Source organism: Bos indicus x Bos taurus, chromosome 20 (assembly GCF_003369695.1).
Source record: "Bos indicus x Bos taurus breed Angus x Brahman F1 hybrid chromosome 20, Bos_hybrid_MaternalHap_v2.0, whole genome shotgun sequence".
NCBI classification, from domain to species: Eukaryota; Metazoa; Chordata; class Mammalia; order Artiodactyla; family Bovidae; genus Bos; species Bos indicus x Bos taurus.
The window spans coordinates 26,963,227-26,987,160 of NC_040095.1; positions in this window are offsets into that span (position 1 = coordinate 26,963,227).

The following is a 23,934-nucleotide window of genomic DNA, read 5'->3' on the forward strand; positions in this document are numbered from 1 at the left end:
AAGGAAACTAAAACTGTGCCATATGTTCTCCAGAATTGAAAATGATGTTTTTTAAATATAAATAATTAAAGCTGAAGTAAGAATTTGAAACTTTGCTTTACAGTTCAAATAACACAAATAAAAACAGTATCAGTTCAGTTTAGTTCAGTCGCTCAGTCGTGTCCAACTCTTTGCAACCCCATAAATTGCAGCACACCAGGTCTCCCTGTCCATCACCAACTCCCAGAGTTCACTCAAACTCATGTCCATCGAGTCAGTGATGCCATCCAGCCATCTCATCCTCTGTCATCCCTTTCTCCTCCTGCCCCCAATCCCTCCTAGCCTCAGAGTCTTTTCCAGTGAGTCAACTCTTCGCATGAGGTGGCCAAAGTACTGGAGTTTCAGCTTTAGCATCATTCCTTCCAAAGAACACCCAGGTCTGATCTCCTTCAGAATGGACTGGTTGGATTTCCTTACAGTCCAAGGGACTCTCAAGAGTCTTCTCCAACACCACAGTTCAAAAGCATCAATTCTTTGGCACTCAGCTTTCTTCACAGTCCAACTCTCACATCCATACTACTGGACATACCATCCATTACTACTGGAAAAGCCATAGCCTTGACTAGATGGACCTTTGTTGGCAGTATAGACTATATAAAGGTTTTTAATCATTAGGCAAATAATTTTTGAAGTTCGAAATATCAAAGCTTAGTCATAATTATGCATTTTTTTTTTTGGATGATTTCAAAGTGTTCAGTTCATTACATTATACATGAAAGAAATCTAGATATATATATATATACATATACGTATATACATATAAAGTATATCGGTATACATATCAAAAGAGATACCACATTAATTTTATTTTCACTTTATATATACATATTGAGAAAAAGAATGAAAGCAAATTCAGTTATCATTCTCAAAGCAATTTCAAAAGCTAACTAATTGAAATTTATACCTATATGATTAGTGGAAATGAGAAAATGCAGTGGATGAAAACTTGAAATTGGTTTAATGTTATAATAGCAGACTATATTTCAGCAAAGGCAATTTAATCTCTATTATTGTTAGACATTTTTGATTTGTACTTTTCTTCCTTTTAAACTCCTATACCCAAAACTGTATGTGTTCTACTGTGGCTGAAAAAAGTAATACAGTGTGTTCAAGACAGGTGCTGCTTACAGCATTTATGTAAACACTTTAGCACATTTCTGACCCAGCATGACCTGGACAAGTAGTTCATCCTACTAGTCGTAAGGAAATAATAAGGAATGTGTCAGAGCCAAGTTCATTCAGATATAGCAAAATTCAGAACAGATTATGAAAATGTTAGCCACTGGTAATTGATTACAAAAATTGCTGGAGAAGTTGCCCTACTGTGAAGGATATTGACAGAATCATTTACTGCTGATAGACCTTGTTTAGACCCTTGTTGAGATAAAATTTAATAGAATACTAGATGGTATAGAACTTTATCTTTTCCCTTCTAATGTTCGATGATATCACAAACTTCTGATTTTGCAACTTTAGTACTGAGTCCTGCCATACATTGTCTCAATAGAAAAGTTAAGAACAACAAACTATGGTCCTGAAATAACATTTTCATTTTCTTTTTGGACCTTTTGTGTCTTGGTTTGATTTGTTTGTTTTGTTTTGTTTACATTATGTCTTGCTGGACTTTACAAATTCTTGACATTAGTGAATTTTGAAAGTATAGACCTCATTGAATGTAATTCTGAAATACAAGTGGTAGAATAGCCATTTCTAATTGTAAAGACGTTGAAGTCAAATAATATTTTCACTTTTGCCTCCAGAGTGAATACACAAACATTTATACATACATATATGTATGCATATAGATGTATGTTCACACATATCTGTGTGTTATATACATATACATATATTAAACTATATATGTATATGGGTAACATATGTAACTATGCCTTAATAAGGCTGAAAAATGTCATAAATAATTTGAAGCAAGGGTTCAGTTCAGTTCAGTCGCTCAGTCGTGTCCGACTCTTTGCGACCCCATGAATTGCAACACTCCAGGCCTCCCTGAAGCAAGGGTATTTTTCAGTATTTACAGTAATAAGTAAAACTGAATTAACATATATAGAAAGATATGAAGTTTCATATGTTTTTTCATTTTTATGATTAGAGAAGAAATATATGAAATGCTTAGGAAATTCAGAAAACTGTGAATAACAAATTTAAATCATAATACCAAATCCAATTTTATACTTTTTAGTATCTTGCCTTAGAGTCTATTTTAAAACTACATAAAGTTTTTTTTTTTTTTTTTGGCAACAAAGGTCTGTCTAGTCAAAGCTATGGTTTTTCCAGTAGTCATGTATAGATGTAAGAGTTGGACCATAAACAAAGCTGAGTGCTAAAAAACTGATGCTTTTGAACTGTGGTATTGGAGAAGACTCTTGAGAGTCCCTTGACTGCAAAGATCAAATTAGTCAATCCTAAAGGAAATCAGTCCTGACTATTCATTTTAAGGATGGTTGCTGAAGCTGAAACTCCAATACTTTGGTCACCTGATATGAAAAACTGACTTATTGGAAAAGACACTGATGCTGGGAAAGACTGAACACAGGAGAAGGGGACAAAAGAGGATGAGATGGTTAGATGGCACGACCAATTCAATGGACATGAGTTTGAGCAAGCTCCAGGAGTTGGTGATGGAGGGCAGCCTGGCATGCTACAGTCCATGAGGCTGCAGAGTCGGGCATGACTGAGTGACTGAACTGAACTGAAATGAAAGTATTTTTACAAATATGAGTTACTATAGTACATAGTTTTATCTCCTGATTTTTAACTTAAAGTTTTTATTGTCTTTTGCATTTAAATGTATTTCAAAAACACTTTGCTTTTTCATACTGTTCATGGGGATCTTGCAGCAAGAATACTTTATTTCTAACTATATCTTTTCTCAGTATCTGATTATTTTCTTTGGATATATTCTCAGAAGTGTTTTCGTTAGACTATAAGGGCAAGGAGTTTTTAAGACTTCTAGTGCATATTATCTAATTTCCAGTCAGAAAAAAGTCACATCTCTGACCAAAAGCATCAAGACAGAGCAGTTTCCCTGAGTGCTTGGCTGTTTTTTATGTATTAATAGAAAATGGTCAACTTATGTTGTATTTCACATTTTTTGGTTATTAGTGAGAATGAATATTGGTCCACTTGTTATTGCCATTTGTATTTCCCGTATATTATGTATTCTTTAACTACTTTGTATCATAGGTTAGAGATTTCTATCCTAGTAGGAACTTGTTTCATATTAAGGTGCTGACCTCATTAAATATCAAATTCTTTTCCTTTTCTTTTTTACTTAAAATATGTCCTCCTTCAATTAAAAAAATAAAAATATTCAATTATTTCCTTTCACAGTGTGTGTACTAAATATAGATGGACTTACAGGGCATTATTTATACACCTTCTTGTATCATAGGTCAGATTTTTTTTCAGATGGCCAATGGGATATTTGTTGAAAAATATCATCTATATTAAATATTCTCTCTTTAAAATTTATCCTAATCATATATTTGTTTATAAAGCAGTATTAATGTTTTAAAAGGTACATTCAATTTTTGTTATTGATAGCTTTGCTTTTTAGTACATCATGTGATATTAATATCATAAAACAAATTAATTTAAATTTTAATTTCTTAATATTTCATATTTAAGTTATGAAATATAATAAGCTATAAAATGTTATTCTTTTAAAGAAAAATAGCCTTAAAAATGTATTTTAAGCTATGCTTATCTCTTTAAGCCTTTCTTCCTTGGGTATATTTGACAAAGAACACAAGGCAACAGTGAACATTAAGCACCAGTAACATCCCTAATTTGGGGGCACTGCAGTATGAACTGGAGAAGGCAATGGCACCCCACTCCAGCATTTTTGCCTGGAAAATCCCATGGACGGAGGAGCCTGGTGGGCTGCAGTCCCTGGGGTCGCGGAGAGTCGGACACGACTGAGCGACTTCACTTTCACTTTTCGCTTTCATGCATTGGAGAAGGAAATGGCAACCCACTCCAGTGTTCTTGCCTGGAGAATCCCAGGGACGGGGGAGCTTGGTGGGCTGCCGTCTATGGGGTCGCACAGAGTCGGACACCACTGAAGCAACTTAGCAGCAGCAGCAGCAGTATGAACAATGCTATAGCTAAATTCTGTCCACTTTCATGCAGGAATCTCTAAACTGATCATTGTAAACCAATGATAGCAAAATTTAACTAGCTCATGATCAATATCTGTTTTATGTCTGTAAACTAATAAAGTGAAAGTGAAAGTCGCTCAGTCATGTCCAATTCTTTGAGATTCCATGGACTATATACAGTCCATGGAATTCTCCAGGCCAGAATACTGGAGTGGGTAGCTATTAAAATGCATTTAACTCCATGTTTTAAGAGACTACAGAGGCTCTATTCAGAAATTAACCTTGGTGTCTTGCCAGAGCATAATTGCTGTCATTTCAGCTGGACTGGACCCTCTTGCTTGTCAACCCAGGATACTTTGACCAGAATACAGCATGCAGGAGACCATTGACATCTCTCCTTCTCAGAGTCCCAGGCCCTGGACAACTGAATAAGTCCTGCTCATTCCCTTAAAATAAGCATCATGGTGGCTCAGGGCCTTCCCAGTGGGCACTAATGGGAAGCGCCTGCCAATGCAGGGACATAAGAGATGCGGGTTCAACCCCTGGGTTGGGAAGATCCCCTGGAGAAAAACATGGCAACCCACTCCAATATTCTTGCCTGGGGAATCCCTTGGACAGAAGAGCCTGGTGGGCTATAGTTCATAGGGTCACAAAGAGTCAGACACAACTTTAGCAACTGAGTATGCATACAGGCATGGTGGATCAGACAGTAAAGAATCCACCTGCAATGCAGGAGACGTAGGTCCAGAATATTCCCTGGAGAAGGGAATGGCTACCCACTCCAATATTCTTGCCTGGACTATTCCATGGACAGAGGAGACTGGTGGGCTATCATCCATGGGGGTTGCAGTGGGTCAGATATGACTGAGCAAATAACACTTTCAAGAGCTATTCATGCTTTTCATTTCCCTTGCTGAAAAATTTCATTTAATTTGTTCCACTATTAAGGGCTCTCACAGACAAGATGGTTTTGGGGATCTAGTTATTTATCTCCCATTTATTTTCATCATTTTAATATAGATAATCATTAGTTATATAATGAACTTCTGAGTCATTTTCTGGGTTATACATAGACATTATAGCGACAGACACTAAATATGTGAAGAGCTTGCAGAATTTTATGAGGAGTTATATAGAACCTCAGTGGCCTATTTGGGGAGCTTGAAATATGAATAAAATAATTTAACTGTGTGGCATGTTAGAAATCAAAGTATCCTAAGCTTTAGAATATTCAGTGGTCAATACACTTCAACAGGAAGAGGCTATTAAAATCCAGGAAAATTCTACAGTTGTTACAGAGAAAAAAGAAGTACCTATATGGAAGAGCTAAAATTTGTATTTAAACAATTCCCTCTTCCAGATATAACTCTTTCCTGGCCTTTCTCTTGGGCTCCTCTATTTTTACCCCAACGCCCCACCCCTCAACCCTTGCTTTACCCTTTCTCCTCTTTGCCCCTTCTACCCTCTTCCTTTTCCTCCACCAAACTTTCCTACATATACACAATCTTGTTGGTCAATCTCCACTTACAATATCTTATAAGATAATTGCAGAAGAAGACCAGCCTTGCTGGCTTTATGGTTTTAAACCTTAGTCAAGATTAGATTCAAATTATCTAAAGACTTTCCTAATCCTCATAAGCAAAGATAAAAATTCACCCAAGAATTTATTATTGTTCTTGGGACATTTTGTCCAAGAGTCTCCTCTTAGGACCATAGAAGGTCAAAACTTGGTTGCAAAAAATCAGAGTGAATTAATTACTAAAATGATATCAAATATATGGATCAAACTGAAACTTATATAACATTGTAAATCAGTTATACTTCAAAAAAATAAAATCGAAAAATATGAATCAAAAGTTGGCCAAGGATCAATATAAAGAGCATAAAGATAGAATAAGGTCCATTAGAGGCAATCTTTGGGGCCTTTCTTGTAAAAATTGGTAAAAATCTAGTCCTATGTACAAGGGGAAGAAATGAATTCATCCCAGATATTAAGCAATCATCTCACTAATACTTTCAGAAAGCACCTTAGTCCCAATCAGATAAAAGATATTATAACTGTCCTATTCACCTTTGTTGTTGACTGTCTTAAATTTAAGATGACAGATTTAGAAAGAAAAATGCAAAAAATAAGGTAGTAGACTTCCTCATCTCTGCCCTACAAGACCTCACTGAGCATTTTGAAGATACTTTAAATAAATAAATAAATATATATATATATATATAAACCAGCAAAATCACTCTTCAAGTTTAGCAATTAGATAAACCTAAAAACAAGGACATCTCCGGGACTACTCTTGGATAACAAAACAAAACAAATTAACAACAACAACAACCCCCTCCTACCTGTCAATATAGGAAGAACCGGAGACATTGAATAAACAATTGCCCTTCCTTATCTTAAAAGATAAAGAACAAACTTTGTCTGATCTAATGATGAATGATGCCTCCTGTTTGACCAAAGTTTCCCTAAACAAAATAGAGAGAAATTCTTATACAATGTCAAGAAGAAAATATTTCATTTCTAATTCGTTTTGGGATTACTGAGCTCTGACAAGTAGCTACAGACAGAAGAAGAAATGTCTATAAAGATAGAATTTATCTTTTTGAACCATAATGATTTTGGTGCTTTGGAAGCAAGAAGGAGGCACTATTACAATTAAAGATGGCAACCATATCAAAACCCAATTCAATGTTTTGCTTCATCCAAAGGAATGAGTTATAACTAAGATGGAAGCACATACTAAAAAACAGATTCAGCACAAAATGGCAATGTTTTAGTGAATTATAGTGCTAGATGAGCTGCTTTAAAATACATCTAGACTATCCAACAAGTTCAAAAATCAAAGCCAAAACTAAATCCTGACTGATGCCTTTAGGTCTTGATTCAATGCTAGTTTTCATCACTGAATCCTGAGGGGCATGGGGAGAAACTTTGGTAAAGATTTTATTCTTTGTTCTATTCAGAGTGTCTCTCTGGTGGCATTAAGAATATCTGCTCAAATAGGCTGAAATAAAGTCTATGAAAAATGTAGTATGTTATAACCATACTAGGATAGGAAAACCTATCATCCTAAATGGACTTTATTGGTGAAACTTCAATGAGTGTCCAGATGTCTTTTTTTCTTTCTTTCTTTTTTATAACTATTCAAACTCAAATTCCTAAAACAATTTAAAAGTGACATGAGAATATAGGCTCAAATTTTAGGCTTGTTTGAGTATCTACAAATAAGGTTTATTCTAGCCCCCGCCTCAAATTGTTATGAATATACTCAATATTATCTGTTTGTTTTCAGATTGGCTAGATGCCTCTTCATGCTCCTTCTATCCTTTTCCAGATTTTTTAATAATAATGAAAAAAAACTTCTCCTCACAGAAACACAGAAATTTTAGACCTTACATTTTCTTTCTAGGGAAGAATCTCCTATATGTCTAGCAATGGGAGTGTCAATTTCACTCTGAGAGTAAATAAGAAACTCTATAACAGTAGGTTATCACTGCCTTACCATCCTCAGTCCTCAGATAAAACAGAATGAATGAATGGTATGTCAATACTGAAACTGACAAAATAAATTTTGTCAGTAACCAGCCAAAGGCTTTGTCAGTAACTCTCATGGCCATTAGGTCCATCCAACAGGAACTCATAAACTATTTTCACATAAATTAGGCCCAGATATCCCATGAATCTAGAGACCTAGCTCCTCTCCTTGATGCAGTTGTTCAGAAGGCTCATCTGACCAAATATTGTAGTGGTTTTGTGTACTATTGGGTTTTCCCTCATAGCTCAGTTGGTGAAGAATCTGCCTGCAATTCAGGAGACCCTGGTTTGATTCCTGGGTTGGGAAGATCCCCTGGAGAAGGGAAAGGCTACCCACTCCAGTATTCTGGCCTGGAGAATTCCATGGACTGTATAGTCCATGGGGTCACAGAGTCAGATATGGCTGAGTGGCTTTCACTTTCACTTTCTTTCACTTTCTTTCACTTTGATGTACTATATCCAAACTTATCATTAACAGGTTTGAGTAGCTATTGCCAAACCACAGGAAGGACTACACGCATTTCAGCCCAGGCACCTGATTTATAGAAAATGGAACCAACATAAAATTAGTCTTGAACCTCACCAGACAGTTAATTCATTTCCCCAAGGAAAATTACTGGGTATTGTTAACCACAAATGAAATGCTATAGGAAAAAATTCAAGGAATTGATAAACCCTAACATATATAAGATCTCTCATTTATTATTTTTTATCTCAAAAAATTCAAAGAAAATTTCAAGTTGTGACTAAAGGTGTTAACCAAAACTTAAACTTTTTTCAGTTGTGGTAAATACACATAACATACAACTTATCATCTTGGCCATTTGAAAGTATATAGTTCAGTAATCTTAAGTATATTCACACTGTTGTGCAGTCAATCTCCAGAACTTTTTCACTTTACAAAACTGTATTTCTATATCCATTAAACAACAACTCCCCATTTCTTCTTTCCCAGCCCCTGCCAGTCACCATTCTGCTTTTTGTCTTTTATGAGTTTGACTAGCTTTTATAAGTGGAGTTGAACAGCATTTGTCTTTTTTGTGACTGGCTTATTTCACTTAGCATAATGTCCTCATTTCATCCATGTTGTAATTGCATCAGATTTCTCTTTCTTTTTAAGGCTAAATAATATTCCAACGTATGTATATACCACATTTTATCTATTCATCTGTCAGTGGATGAGTATAGGCAGTCAACTAGGACTGTCTCAAGCAAACCAGGCTATATACTTGCTGATAAGCGTCTTGGCATCCTCATTGCCTGATACAGTGCCTAATCCACAATAACTACTCATTTTTTGATAAATTGATAAGCAAATGATTCAGTCCATGCTCTGTATCACTAAATATCCTATTTTATAAAATATACTTTTTCTTCTAGATGCTAGAAGTATCAAACTAATCCAGACCTAGCCCTCTTTTCACTCCCACACTTAATACCCATGTGTACTCTTAAGCTCCTCTTACCTCCTATACATCCCTCATCTTTGTTCTCCTTCCCTATCCACACCATGACTTCCTTTGGATCCTTATTATCTTTCAGATGGACTAACTGAATAGAGACCTATCAGCGCTTCCTGCTTCCAGTCTCTCCTCTAAAATCTATCATTCATTCACATTACTGCAGTATGATTTTCCCCAAATAGTAATCTGATTACAGCATTCCTCTCTTAAATAGCCTTTAAATGTTTACATCTAAGAAATGAAGATCATGAAAATAAAACACCCATGTTGTCTCACATCAACCAAAATGTCCAGTATCCTCCACTTCCTACCACTCTCTCCATGTACACTATTTCAGCCACACCCAAATTATAACGTGCCACACTTTCTCACTTCCGTGCCTTTAAACTGCAGTTCTCTCTGCCCGAATGCCCTTCTCCCAACTAGTCCAACTTCCCTCCTCTCCACATCCCTCATTCCATCCCCTTCTCCCAGACTCACCTTGGAACAAATCACCTCAATTTCCTTCTCACTCCCACGGTCCTAAAACAAATGAGTGAGAGACAAGGCTAGAAATGTGGCAATGATTTAGTGGACTATTAATACTTAACTCTGGATTTCAGTGAAATTTAAGGCTGTAAAGAACCCTCCTAGGTCATCTAGGCCATTTCTCTTCTTCATCAAAGACTGCACCTTCACAGCTAACTAAAATAAATATGTAAATAAATTATACAACCTAAAGGAGCATGTACATTTTGTAAACCATTCTCAGGAGCTCTTAATGATGTGTAATGAATCTGTTTGCTAAATTATTGTTAAAATTCCATAAATTTTTCATCCAGAGATTTAGACTGATTTCCTCCTTTTAATTCATGGAGAGGCTTGAAACGGGCACTGTATATTTTTAACTTGAGGATTTAAATAACTTCGAAGTTCTTGCCTCCAAGTTGAATAATTCCAGATCTTTTAACCTTTTCTTGTAGGTCTTACTTTACAACCAATTCATTATCTTTGTGGCTGTCCTCTGAACCCTCTCCAAGTTTTCACATTCCTTTTAAGATGGGGAGTCTTCTACAGGCTGCAGAATTCCAGGAAGGGTTTGACAAGTTGTCCATTCATTAAGAAGATTACCTCATAGTTCTTACACACTATTTTGTAACATAGCATTAATTTTGCCTTTCCAACTGTGATGTTTATACTGCTGATTGTGTCAGTTTCTTCTTCATACCCTATTTTTTCCCATTGCTCCCAAATTTAATCAGTTAAATCTTTTTGTTTGTTTTTAATTGAAGTATAGCTGATTTACAGTTTATGTTAGTTTCAGGTATACAGCAAAATGTTTCATATATATATGCACATATATACATTTATGTATATTTGTTATATGTATATTCTTTTTCAGATTCTTTTCCCTTATAGGTTGTCACAAAATATTGACTATAGTTTCCTGTGCCAAACAGTAGTTACTTATTGATTATCTGCTTTATATATGGTAGTGGGTGTTAGTCACTCAGTCCAACTCTTTGTGACCCCATGGACTGTAGCCCACCAGGCTCCTCCTTCCATGGAATTCTCCAGGCAAGAATACTGAAGTAGGTTGCCATTTGCTTCTCAAGGGGATCTTCCCAACCCAGGGATTGAACCCAGCTCTCCTGAATTGCAGGCACAATCTTTACCAACTGAGCCACCAGGAAAGCCTATATAGTAGTGTGCATATGTTAATCCCAAAGTTCTAATTCATCCCTCCTCCCACCCTTTCTTCTTTTTTCACTTCCATCTTCTTCATCTGTTCTCAATAAAATTTGTCTCAATGAAGCTATAATCAATTTATATCTATTTTTCATGTTTGCTAAAGTAATATTGAATTTGTAATCTGTCTTCCAAAGCTGCCATTTTTAAGTCATTATTAGTCACTTATTAGTTGGGATAATGGACTAGTTTAAAATAACAAAAAAATAATTGTACCAGACATTTAATATAGATTACTTCACTTAAAAGTAATGTCAATAGTAGTATTTTTAAAATGAGGAGTTTTATAGTGTTCATATTTAGTTAGTTATCTTTGCAATGATCTCATAAGTTACTAGTTTTCATCACCAGGTTACAGAAAGGAAAATAAAGGTGCTGAGAGTTAAATAGTTTTACCATTGTCTTGGACAAAAGGGCCAGAATCATGCTAATGCTTGATTCAGGCATGATTCAACCATGATTTATAATTTACCCCAGACTCTGCATTCCTACACAACCACCTAGGCATCCAGAAAACCAAATCTACTTAGTATTGAGTTCTGAGGATAAAAAGGTACTTCTTATTCTTTAGAATCTTAAAGTTCCAGCATTAATGGAGAATGGATTTGGACCTCTGGTTGCCCTGGGGGTGGGGGGTGGGGAACTGTGGAGAGAGATAAGTGAGGGGAGAGACAACAGACTGAACACTTCTGTCTGCAAAAGGAATTATTGCACTGCTAGAGGAAAGCTCTGTTCCAGACCTTATTAGCAGAAGGAAGCAAAAGTGATGCCTTACTTTGATAAGATAAGCCAAAGCTTACAAGGATAAGCTGATAACCAGGACAGCTTTAAAATTCCCTGAAGCATCTATGTTCTTTTGTGAGACTAGGAACTATATTAAGGTTGCATTAAAATAAGCATTTTATAAAGTTTGCTAGTTAATTAGATAGGTAATTCATTTTTTAATGATATTTCTATTAAGGTTAACATATAAGATGGTGGAAATTATTGTTAGATTTAATTTTCTAAAAGTTATATTTTATATAAAAATTTAATAGAGTAGAACAATCGTATAATCTCTGTAATACTAATGGGATACCCTAGGAGTTAATCTAAATGTTGGAAGTATGTACCAAGCCAGCCCTGAATTTCCCTTGTCGCACAGCAGAAAATGCAAGCTTAGACTTTCAGAACAAAATATAATAAGCCTTTAAATTCAGTTCAGATCAAGGAACATTTTCTGAACAGCAATTAAATGAAAGACAGTCTGTTAACAGCTAGCCTTGCTCAGGAGCAGAAATTATCAAAAATTTTTCTTTAATTCCATCAGTTTAATGGGAACCATAAAGGAAGTAGAATGCTACTCTTTTGTTCTGCTGGTAAATACAAATTAAATGAACAGCTTCAGAAGGCTTATATATGTGAAAATGCCTCTAACTCTATTGTAATTCTTTGATACATTCTTACTTGCTATTAATAAATGCCACATTCAATGTTTTTAAGTTATCATAAGACCTTCAGACCTTTTCTTCAGATAGTAGCTATAAGGACAGTAATTTTGTCAATTAATTTTGTCAGTTTCTCTTAGCACTTAACTTTTACTCTCTGGTTTAAAATATTGTAATCAGTTTCTCAAAACCTCATTGACCAAGTACAGGCAATCTTGTTGATTTCTAAACACAATTTGTAAAACTGAAATTCTATTTTTTAATCAGCTCATGTATTCTGAACAGTTTGTAGATTTTGTTCTAATTCTAAATTTTACACGTATAAATCTGAAAAATGTTAAGAATATTGCCTCCTATAATTAGTGGCAGTATTTTTATTTTTAGCATATGAGTTTGCTTCTAAACAAAAATATTTGTCAAATACATTTTTATGACATTTTTATGACAGTGTATTCTCTCCTCAGCCTTTAAACTCCATATATCTAGATATATGCTCTGAATCCAATCAATCAATAGAAATATAATAAGCATGGAAGTGTACAGGACACTGTGCTGAGTGCTGAGCCCAGCTATTACGGTTGCTTTTCAGATGTATAAGGAGTAAGTCCACTATGTGACTATGCGTGGTCTCCATTATGAAACTTTGTCTTGATGCCTGATGGGATGGGTACCTGATTAAATAAACCACAATTCTTTCCACTTTTCCTTCTAAAGCTGGGTATTATTAACCTTAATTTTGAATCTATCTTTAGTATATCAAATGGTGTTTTTTTCCTATCATAAATTTCATTTATGATATGTTACCCTCTAATAATCTTGTTTATTATATGAAAAGCAAAAAAATATAAAATTTTTCTGTTGATTTCTTCATTTCTTCCTGCATCAATAAATGGTGATGAAACTTAGTCAATATATCTCATATTTTCAATTCTTGATTTAAAAAAAGCTATATCTCTAATTTGAAATTGTTTGATTTTCGTACAGGGAAAAACACTGTTGTATCTTATAGTTGTCTAATCTTGTTGGTAATGGTTTATTTGGATCCATGTACAAATGCAAAAAATTATCCAATTTATTATTCTCAAATTTTTAAAAATATTCCTCTCTTCAAATTCTAAGGGAAATTACTTTTACCCCATTGGTAATCACAGAAATGAAAATTTAAATAATAATGATATAATAATAATTTCTGCCTGCAATGCAGGAGACCTGGGTTCGAGCCCTGGGTCAGAAAGATCTTCTGGAGAAGGAAATGCCTGAAGAATCCCATGGACAGAGGAGCCTGGCAGCCTACAGTCGATGGGGTCACAAGAGTCGGACACAACTTAGCAACTAAACTGCCATTAAATTTTTAAAATTATTTAAAACATAATAATACCTAACACAGGATAAAAATGAGCAATGGAATTGGCATAATAGAATTACTTAAGAGGCAGTAAAGATACCTTTAAAGGTTGTAAAGTGAAGTAAAGCAGGAAAGAAAGATATTTCATCTCAACTTGCCAGTACAAATATTAAAAATCATGATTCTTATTGCTACTCATAAGGCTGCTTCACAATTTGAAGAATAAAAATAAGTCCAGTCCATGGGGTCTCAAGGAGTCAGACACCACTGAGCGACTGAACTGAACTGAGCGTTTCCTTACAGCAACCACATATGAACCAAGAGACTTAAAATTATCTTTATAAATTAATGCAGAATGTATTCTAAAGACATTCTAAAGACATTACCAGAAATGTCTCCATATTGCATACCATATTATTGTGAATAATGTCAAAATATCAAAATGAATTTCAGCATTCAACAATTAGGAACTGGTTAAATACTTTAAGGTGCAGCAACCTAATGTTTTTTAGCAGATCATAACTAATATATATGGAAATACACCAAATTAGAAACTGATTATTTCTCTATGATTTGATTACTGGGGATTTCTTTTTTTTTTTTCTTTTACTTACTTTAATTAACACTCACATACAAAAACCCTTCTCACTCTTAGCTCTGCTGCTGCTGTTGCTACTAAGTCGCTTCAGTCGTGTCTGACTCTGTGCGACCCCATAGACGGCAGCCCACCAGGCTCCCCATCCCTGGGATTCTCCAGGCAAGAACACTGGAGTGGGTTGCCATTTCCTTCTCCAATGCAGGAAAGTGAAAAGTGAAAGTGAAGTCGCTTAGCTACTTATTGTTTTTCAGTCACACAGTCCTGTCCATCTGTTTGTGATCCCATGGACTGTAGCCCACCTGGCTCCTCTGTCCATGGGATTTCTCAGCAAGAATAACAGAGTTGGTTGCCATTTCCATCTCGAGGCGATCTTTCTTTCTCAGAGACCAAACCTACCTCTCTTGCATTGCAGGCAGATTCTTTACCGCTGATTCACCAGGAAACTCAACCAGTTTAGTTCAGTGCAGTCGCTCAGTTGTGTCTGACTCTTTGTGACTCCATGGATTGCAGCATACCAGGCTTCCCTGTCCATCGCCAACTCACAGAGATTGCTCAAATTCATGTCCATCAAGCAGGTGATGCCATCCAACCATCTCATCCTCCATCGTTCCCCTCTCTTCCTGCCTTCAATCTTTCTCAGCATCAGGGTCTTTTCAAATGAGTCAGTTCTTCACATCAGGTGGCCAAAATATTGGTTTCAGCTTCAGCATCAGTCCTTCCAATGAATAGTCAGGACTGATTTCCTGGACTGGTTTGATCTCTTTGCAGTCCAAGGGACTCTCAAAAGTCTTCTCCAACACCACAGTTCAAAAGCATCAATTCTTCAGAGCTCAGTTTTCTTTCTAGTCCAACTCTCACATCCATATGTGACTACTGGCAAAACCATAGCTTTGACTAGATGGGCCTTTGTTGTCAAAGTAATGTCTCTGCTTTTTAATATGCTGTCTAGGTTGGTCATAGCTTTTCTTCCAAGGAGTAAGTGTCTTTTAATTTCATGGCTGCAGTCATGATCTGCAGTGATTTTGGAGTTCAAGAAAATAAAGTCTGCCACTATTTCTATTGCTTCCCCATCTATTTGCCATGAAGTGATGGGACCAGATGCCATGATCTTCGTTTCCTGAATGTTGAGTTTTAAGTCAATGTTTTCACCCTCCTCTTTCACTTTCATCAAGAGGCTCTTTAGTTCTTCGCTTTCTGCCATAAGGGTGGTGTCACCTGCATATTTGAGGTTATTGATATTTGTATTTGAGGGTATTGATATTTCTCCAGGGAATCTTGATTTCACTTGTGCTTCATTCAGCCCAGCGTTTCTCATGATGTACTCTGCACATAAGTTAAATAAGCAGGTGACAATATATAGCCTTGATGTACTCCTTTCCCAATTTGAAACCAGTCTGTTGCTCCATATCCAGTTCTAACTGTTGCTTCTTGAACTGCATACAGATTTCTCAGGAGGCAGGTAAGGTGGTCTGCTATTCCCATCTCTTTAAGAATATTCCACAGTTTGTTGGGATCCACATAGTCAAAAGCTTTGGCATAGTCAATAAAGCAGAAGTAGATGTTTTTCTGGAATTCTCTTGCGTTTTCGATGATCAACAGATGTTGGTAATTTGATGTCTGGTTCCTCTGCCTTTTCTAAATTCAACTTGAACATCTGGAATTTCATGGTTCATGTATTGTTGAAGCCTGGCTTGGAGAAATTAACTTTGCTACTGTGTGAGATGAGTTCAGTTGTGTTATAGTTTGAACATTCTTTGGCAGTACCTTTCTTTGGGATTGGAATGAAAACTGACCTTTTCCAGTCCTGTGGCCACTGCTGAGTTTTCCAAATTTGCTGGTATAGTGAGTGCAGCACTTTAGCAGCATCATTTTTAGGATTTGAAATAGCTCAACTGGAATTCAATCACCCCCATTAGATTTGTTCATAGTGATGCTTCCTAAGGCCCACTTGACTTTGCATTCCAGGATGTCTAGCTCTAGGTGTGTGATCACACCATCATGATTATCTGGGTCATGAAGATCTTTGGACATTCAATACCTAGCTATATTCCCAGTTACCTTCTACTCTTCTTTTAACTTTATTCTCTTTATTACCTCCTCTATGAAGATCCAGCTTCCCAAATAGTGAATCCTGTACTTGATAGACATCCCTAATTGTTCCTGACTTCCAATATTTTCTATACTCCAATAATTATTTATATGAATATTTATTCTTCAGATAGACCAGTTTTCTTATAGTAAAGACTGTTTTCACTTTTGTATCTCTATCACTTTATGCATGTCTTACAGTGTCTTGAATATGAGTACACTAGGCATAACATTATTTTCAATAGGGATAAACTATCAAGAGTAAAAATCTTGTCAAAATGGAGTTAAGAATGTAATTTTAAAGATTTTTGCTTATAAAATGGGCTTCCCTGGTAGCTCAGCTAATAAAGAATCTGCCTGCAATGCAGGAGACCCCAGTTCGATTCCTGAGCCAGAAAGATCCGCTGGAGAAGAGATAGGGTACTGACTCCAGTATTCTTGGGCTTTCCTGGTGGCTCAGCTGGTAAAGAACCCACCTGCAATGTTGGAGACCTGGGTTAATAAATCTTTTAAACAACTCTATTAACTTACAGTTTTAAACATAATTATTTTACACTCATTCCTAGGGGTGGGAGTAACACATCATTACTAACTATGTTTCTACCCCATAACATTTACTATTTTTTGAAAACCTACCATATGCTAAAGGCTTTGCTAATTGCTTTATACACATTATCTCTAAATCTTAAAGGAGTCTTCCAAAATTATTGCTGTTCTTATTGTTATTTACATTTCACATTTGAGGGAAAAACAATTAAATGTTTCATTCATTAAATATTAATGAATTTTTCCAGAGTCAAAAAGCTATGGTAATGGAACTAAGATTCGATCTCAACTCTGTTGCTCTTTCAAATACAACACAGTTTTTCTCTAGAATAGCATAAGAAAAGTTGCCGCCCTAAGCTTCCATAAACTAAGTGGGACTTTCAATTCTAGCTTTCTTTCAGGAAAATGATATAAATAACATCTTGATATTAAATTATTTGATCAGTTTACATAATTAGGATAACTTGGAAATTACATCAGAGTGTTTTGAATTGAAAAAGAAACTCCAATAATAATATTTAATACATTATCATAAAGTTTTTATTACAAATTTGTTAGTTAATTTAAGGATGTCAAAGAATAAATGTGAGTTCCTAAATAGTTGGAAAGTGCGTCTTTATAGCCAAAACAGTGCAGAAATTATGAGCAAAGCTTAGATGACTCAAGATCATAAGAAACTATAATTCTATATTTTATTCCACTCAACCCGTATGGTTGCCTAACCCTGTGTTGTGTGTGCTTAGTCATTCAGTCATGTCTGACTTTTTGGGACCCTATAGACTATAGCCCACCAGGCTCCTCTGTCCATGGGCTTCTCCAGGCAAGAATACTGGAGTGGGTTGCCATTTTCTTCTCCAAAGGATCTTCCCATCCCAGGAATCAAACCCAGATCTCCTACATTGCAGGTAGATTTTTTACCCTTTGAGCTACCAGGGAAGCCCCACTTAACCCTTTTCATCCTATTTATACTGTTTACGTGTAACCATAAACTATATGGATAATTCCACTTAGTTACAATTATTAGCAGGGAAGAAAATTTATCTCAGTGTCAAACTATAAAAGATGAATTTTGCTCTCCAATCAAAAAAAATCTCTCCATAATTTTAAGACAATGCTGTATGACTTTTGTATCATATTTCACTTCAAGGAAATTAAAATGCTTGGACAGTGAACAATACTATTCTTTAGTAGATGTCCATAATCATTTCATTTTTTTGTAATTTCTGAATTGTTAAAGATCTACAGTTTCACGGTTTTCGCTAGTTTCAAAGCACTGGTCAAATGCTTTACTTTTGGAAATCCAGATAATTTTGATCTTAAAACATCAAATGCCTGTTCCAGTATAAACAAAGATACTGTTGTTATGTGGCTGCTCTTTCTCCCCTCCTGGGTTGGGGGTTCCTACAGAGAAGCTATATATTAAAGATGTGTAATTGCCGAAATTAAAAATGACATAGTCAGTATTTTTCCATTGCATAAAGTGAATTTCAATTCAGATTTACTTGTAAGTACTAACTTTTTCTATTACAACTGCATTTAGTTTTGGGGGGAGTAATAACATTTTCAAAACCTAGAAAAATACTCCACAGCTAAACATCCATAGTGCTTCTATGATAGACAGAATTTTAAAACATTCACATGGATTATTACTTAAAATGATAATTATCTTCTCCCTCCACATCAAAGTTTATATAGACTGGATGAAACACAGTCAAGAGGATCTTTTTCCCTGTTAATAGAGATTACATGACATCTTAGTTTTACTGCTAGAAAATAAAAGCAGTTTGCAATGTATCCAGAATTGCCTTTCCTTTTACCCTCACAGAGCACTTAAGTGTCATGTTAAGCCTGAGGCAGATCTGTCTAGAACTGTGTTTACTGTATTCCTTTCAAAATGCAGCACAGAATCTTATCGCTTATCAGCGCATAAAGTCTAACAGATTGCAGACTCAAATTTCCCCTTCCAGGCAATGTTGGGTTTCACTATTGTTTGCCATGACAAAGGTTTTCATGAATTCTACAGCTTGGATTTCTGCCTTGTTTTCCTTAGCATAACCCTCTAGGCAACCAATCGGCATTTTTCAACTTTTAGAAATTGTTCAAAATGTTACTACAAAAGCTGCACTTAAGAATCCTGTGCCTTGCTTTTGACTTTTTTCAAAAAAGTTATACTGGGTAGTTTCAGTTGTATTGAAAAGAAGCAGCAATTAAACATTGTCTGCAGATGATGCTACTGTAAATGAGGTTGACTGAATTTGGTGAAAGCAAATATGTTCACAATTCACATTTGGGCTGCAGTTCTGAAAGTGTAGGTGGAGGAAATTATCTCGGCTAAGTACAAACTTAGCTATGTAGACTTTTTCTTTTTTTTAATATCAGAGACATCCAAGCATGACTACTTTCATATAATTTAGAGACACTTTAGAGATGATCAGCTGTGGATCTGAAGAGTTTCTTAGGGTCAGAACAAATAATTTTGATCCTACTGATTAGAGAATCAATTTCAACTTTTAGATACAATTCAAATCAAATTAGTTTACACGAGCAGAGTACTTTCTGTTGACTAAATTGTATTTTCAGTTTATTCACATATTGCATGTAGGTTTTACCAAGCTCAGGGGATGTGATTACTTAGTTATTTCTCTAATCTATTTCCTCCATGCTACTCCCCTCCACTACTTTATGTGAGGGACTTGCAGTTTCTTGCCTGCACTTAACATAGTCGTTTTAACTTCTAAATCATCTCCATAGTGCTCTAAGAGCGTGCCTAATGTGATCATATCATTTCCATCTTAAAATCCTTTAATGACACAAAGTCTCCTACACTATAAAATCCGAACTTCCTAGGAAGACCTGAAATGACTTTCATGGTCTGACTTTGCCAATGTTTCTAAATTTCCCTCCCACAATGCCTCGTTAACTATTTTGCCATTCCAAAACAAGTAAGTACACAGTTCTCCAATCATATTAACTTATTTTTCCTTATTCAAATCCTTTTGTGTTACATATGCTATTGTATACAATCAGCAAAAACAAGACCGGGAGCTGACTGTGGCTCAGATCATGAACTCCTTATTAACAAATTTAGACTTAAATTGAAGAAAGTGGGGAACACCACTAGACCATTCAGATATGAACTAAATCAAATCCCTTATGACTATACAGTGGAATGAGAAATAGATTTAAGGGACTAGATCTGATAGAGTGCCTGATGAACTATGGACAGAAATTCGTGACATTGTGCAGGAGACAGGGATCAAGACCATCCCATGGAAAAGAAATGCAAACAAGCAAAATGGCTGTCTAAGGAGGCCTTACAAATAGCTGTGAAAAGAAGAGAAGCGAAAAGCAAAGGAGAAAAGGAAAGATATTCCCATTTGAATGCAGAGTTCCAAAGAATAGCAAGGAGAGATAAGAAAGCCTTCCTCAGTGATCAATGCAAAGAAATAGAGGAAAACAATAGAATGGGAAACACTAGAGATCTCTTCAAGAAAATTAGAGATACCAAGGGAACATTTCATGCAAAGATGGGCTCGATAAAGGACAGAAATGGTATGGACCAAACAGAAGCAGAAGATATTAAGAAGAGGTGGCAAGAATACACAGAAGAACTATACAAAAAAGAGCTTCATGACCAAGATAATCACATTGGTGTGATCACTCACCTAGAGCCAGACATCCTGGGATGTGAAGTCAAGTGGGCCTTAGAAAGCATCACTTACAAACAAAGCTAGTGGAGGTGATGGAATTCCAGTGGAGCTATTTCAAACCCTGGAAGATGATGCTGTGGAAGTGCTGCACTCAATAAGCCAGCAAATTTGGAAAACTCAACAGTGACCACAGGACTGGAAAAGATCAGTTTTCATTCCAATCCCAAAGAAAGGCAATGCCAAAGAATGTTCAAACTACCACGCAATTGCACTCATCTCACACGCTAGTATAGTAATGCTCAAAATTCTCCAAGCCAGGCTTCAGCAATACGTGAACCGTGAACTTCCTGATGTTCAAGCTGGTTTTAGAAAAGGCAGAGGAACCAGAGATCAAATTGCCAACATCCACTGGATCATCAAAAAAGCAAGAGAGTTCCAGAAAAACATCTATTTCTGCTTTATTGACTATGCCAAAACCTTTGACTGTGTGGATCACAATAAACTGTGGAAAATTCTTCAAGAGATGGGAATACCAGACCACCTGACTTGCCTCTTGAGAAAGCTATATGTAGGTCAGGAAGCAACAGTTAGAATTGGAAATGGAACAACAGACTGGTTCCCAATAGGAAAAGGAGTTCGTCAAGGCTGTATACTGTCACCCTGCTTATTTAACTTATATGCAGGGTACATCATGAGAAACAATGGGCTGGAAGAAGCACAAGCTGGAATCAAGATTGCCGGGAAAAATATCAATAACCTCAGATATGCAGATGATACCACCCTTATGGCAGAAAGTGAAGAGGAACTCAAAAGCCTCTTGATGAAAGTGAAAGAGGAGAGTGAAAAAGTTGGCTTAAAGCTCAACGTTCAGAAAAAGAAGATCATGGCATCTGGTCCCATCACTTCATGGCAAATAGATGGGGAAACAGTGGAAATAGTGTCAGGCTTTCTTTTTTGGGGCTCCAAAATCACTGTGGGTGGTGATTGCAGCCTTGAAATTAACAGATGCTTACTCCTTGGAAGAAAAGTTATGACCAACCTAGATAGCATATTGAAAAGCGGAGATATTACTTTGCCAACAAAGGTCTGTCTAGTCAAGGCTATGGTTTTTCCAGTGGTCATGAATGGATGTGAGAGTTGGACTGTGAAGAAATCTGAGTGCCAAAGAACTGATGCTTTTGAACTGTGGTATTGGAGAAGACTTGAGAGTCCCTTGGACTGCAAAGACAGCCAACCAGTCCATCCTAATGTAGATCAGTCCTGGATGTTCATTGGAAGGACTGATGCTGAAGCTGAAACTCCAGTACTTTGGCCACCTCATGTGAAGAGTTGTCTTACTGGAAAAGACCCTGATGCTGGGAGGGATTGGGGGCAGGAGGAGAAGGGGATGACAGAGGATGAGATGGCTGGATGGCATCACTGACTCGATGGACATGAGTTTGAATGAACTCTGGGAGTTGGTGATGGACAGGGAGGCCTGGTGTGCTGTGATTCATGGGGTCACAAAGAGTCGGACATGACTGAGCGACTGAACTGAACTGAACTGATGCTATTGTTCACTTAGCCAAAAATGGTTTTCCCCTATTGCCTGTCACCCTTGTGCCTCTGCCTCATTCCCTTCCATTCCCTTCAATTTGTCTAATTTATCTATTGTCTCAATTCCAATGCAGTTGCTCATTGTAAGCCTTCACTAATGTTCTCTGACAAGGCAGTGATAATTTTTACTCTGTGTTTCCATAATGATGGCTACACCCCTGGGTTTTAATATGCTTGCATTATATTTATTGAATTATTAATCTACAAATATATATACAAACATTGCACTAAACTGTAAACTTTTGAAAGTTTGCCAAGTAGAATTTAATACATTTGCTTGTTAGATAAGTAATTGTAAGTGATTGTTAGATAAGTAATAGTAAGTAATTACTTACTTAAAGATAAATAATAGTAAGAAATTAGGAAGTAATTGCCCACTATAAACAAAAACGGAAAAATTGTTGAAGACTACAACGCACATCATTATAGTATATTCTAGATATTCTTCATTCATACACTCAGTCATTAAAGAGCCATTTATTGAGTACCTCCTGGCATAAGTCCTTCTAACTATAAAAATACTATTTTTATATGTATGTGGTAGCAGTGGGAAATAAAATGAAATATAAGATTCTATATCATATCCTCTGTGGATCTACACTCCACTTACCTTCTAAGGTCATTCTCAAACTTTAATAAGTGTCTGAGATGGTTGCCTTCATTATAGTGGAATAAGCTAAACATATATGCTATCAAAACCCCTTTCCCTATATACCCACACTCTCACACAGAGAGAAACAGAGAGAGACAGGCACATAGAAATGTTGGATTGAATATAATAAAAAGTAATACCTTGCTAAGTTCTAATAATAATTGAAAAAGATACAAATCTTAAAAATGAAAGAGAAAAACCAAAGCCAGAGTAAAAAAGAGAAGGCTGAAAACTTCTGCAGTCCATTTAGCCTGGGCAAGATAAAGCCCCAATTTGGGGTTAAGTTCTCAAATTCTAATGACCATATAAAATGAGGAGATGGCCACAGTTGTGAATATTGGAGAAGTTACATTTGAGCCCTTACCTAAACTCTAAAGCTTTGAAGGCTTCCTTATTCTCAGACACTGGAAGATTTCATCCATCGATGAAAAGAACTGGGAAAGCCTGCAGTCTGTAAAAGGATTTGGGGCCTAAAAATAAGTTGTGGGCATAAAATACTACCTCTTAAAGAAAGGAAATGAAGAGGTAGGGTCTGTACAGACATAATCAAGTTATATGGAGTCACAAGGAGCTGTGATCTAATACGACTGATGTCCTTATAAGAGGGCTGTCCAGGTGGCTCCAGTGATGAAGAAGCTGCCTGCAATGCAGGAGACTAAGAGAAGCAGTTCAATCCCTGGATTGGAAAGATCCCCTGCAGGAGGGTTTGGCAACTCATTCCAGTATTCTTGCCTGGAGAATGCCACAGACTGAGGAACCTGGTGGGCTCCAGTCCATAGGGTTGCAAAGAGTTGGACAGGATTGAAGTAACCTAGCACTCACACACACACACATCCTTATAAGAGGAAATTTGGACACAGATAGGGATGGAGGGAAGACAATGTGAGGACACCTTCAAGACAAGGAAAAAGGTCTGGAATAGATCTTTCTTCACAACCCTCAGAAGGAACAAACCCTGCCAACAACTTCATTTCATTTTTCCAGGCTCCAGAAGTGAGACAATAAATTTATCTAATCCATTCAGATTGAGGTCCTTTGTTATTGCAGCCATAGCAAACTAATATAGCAAGTTACTAACCTTTCTGAACTGGCAATTTTCTTATCCACAAAAACAGAAGAATAACTTACTTCACTGTGTTACTATGA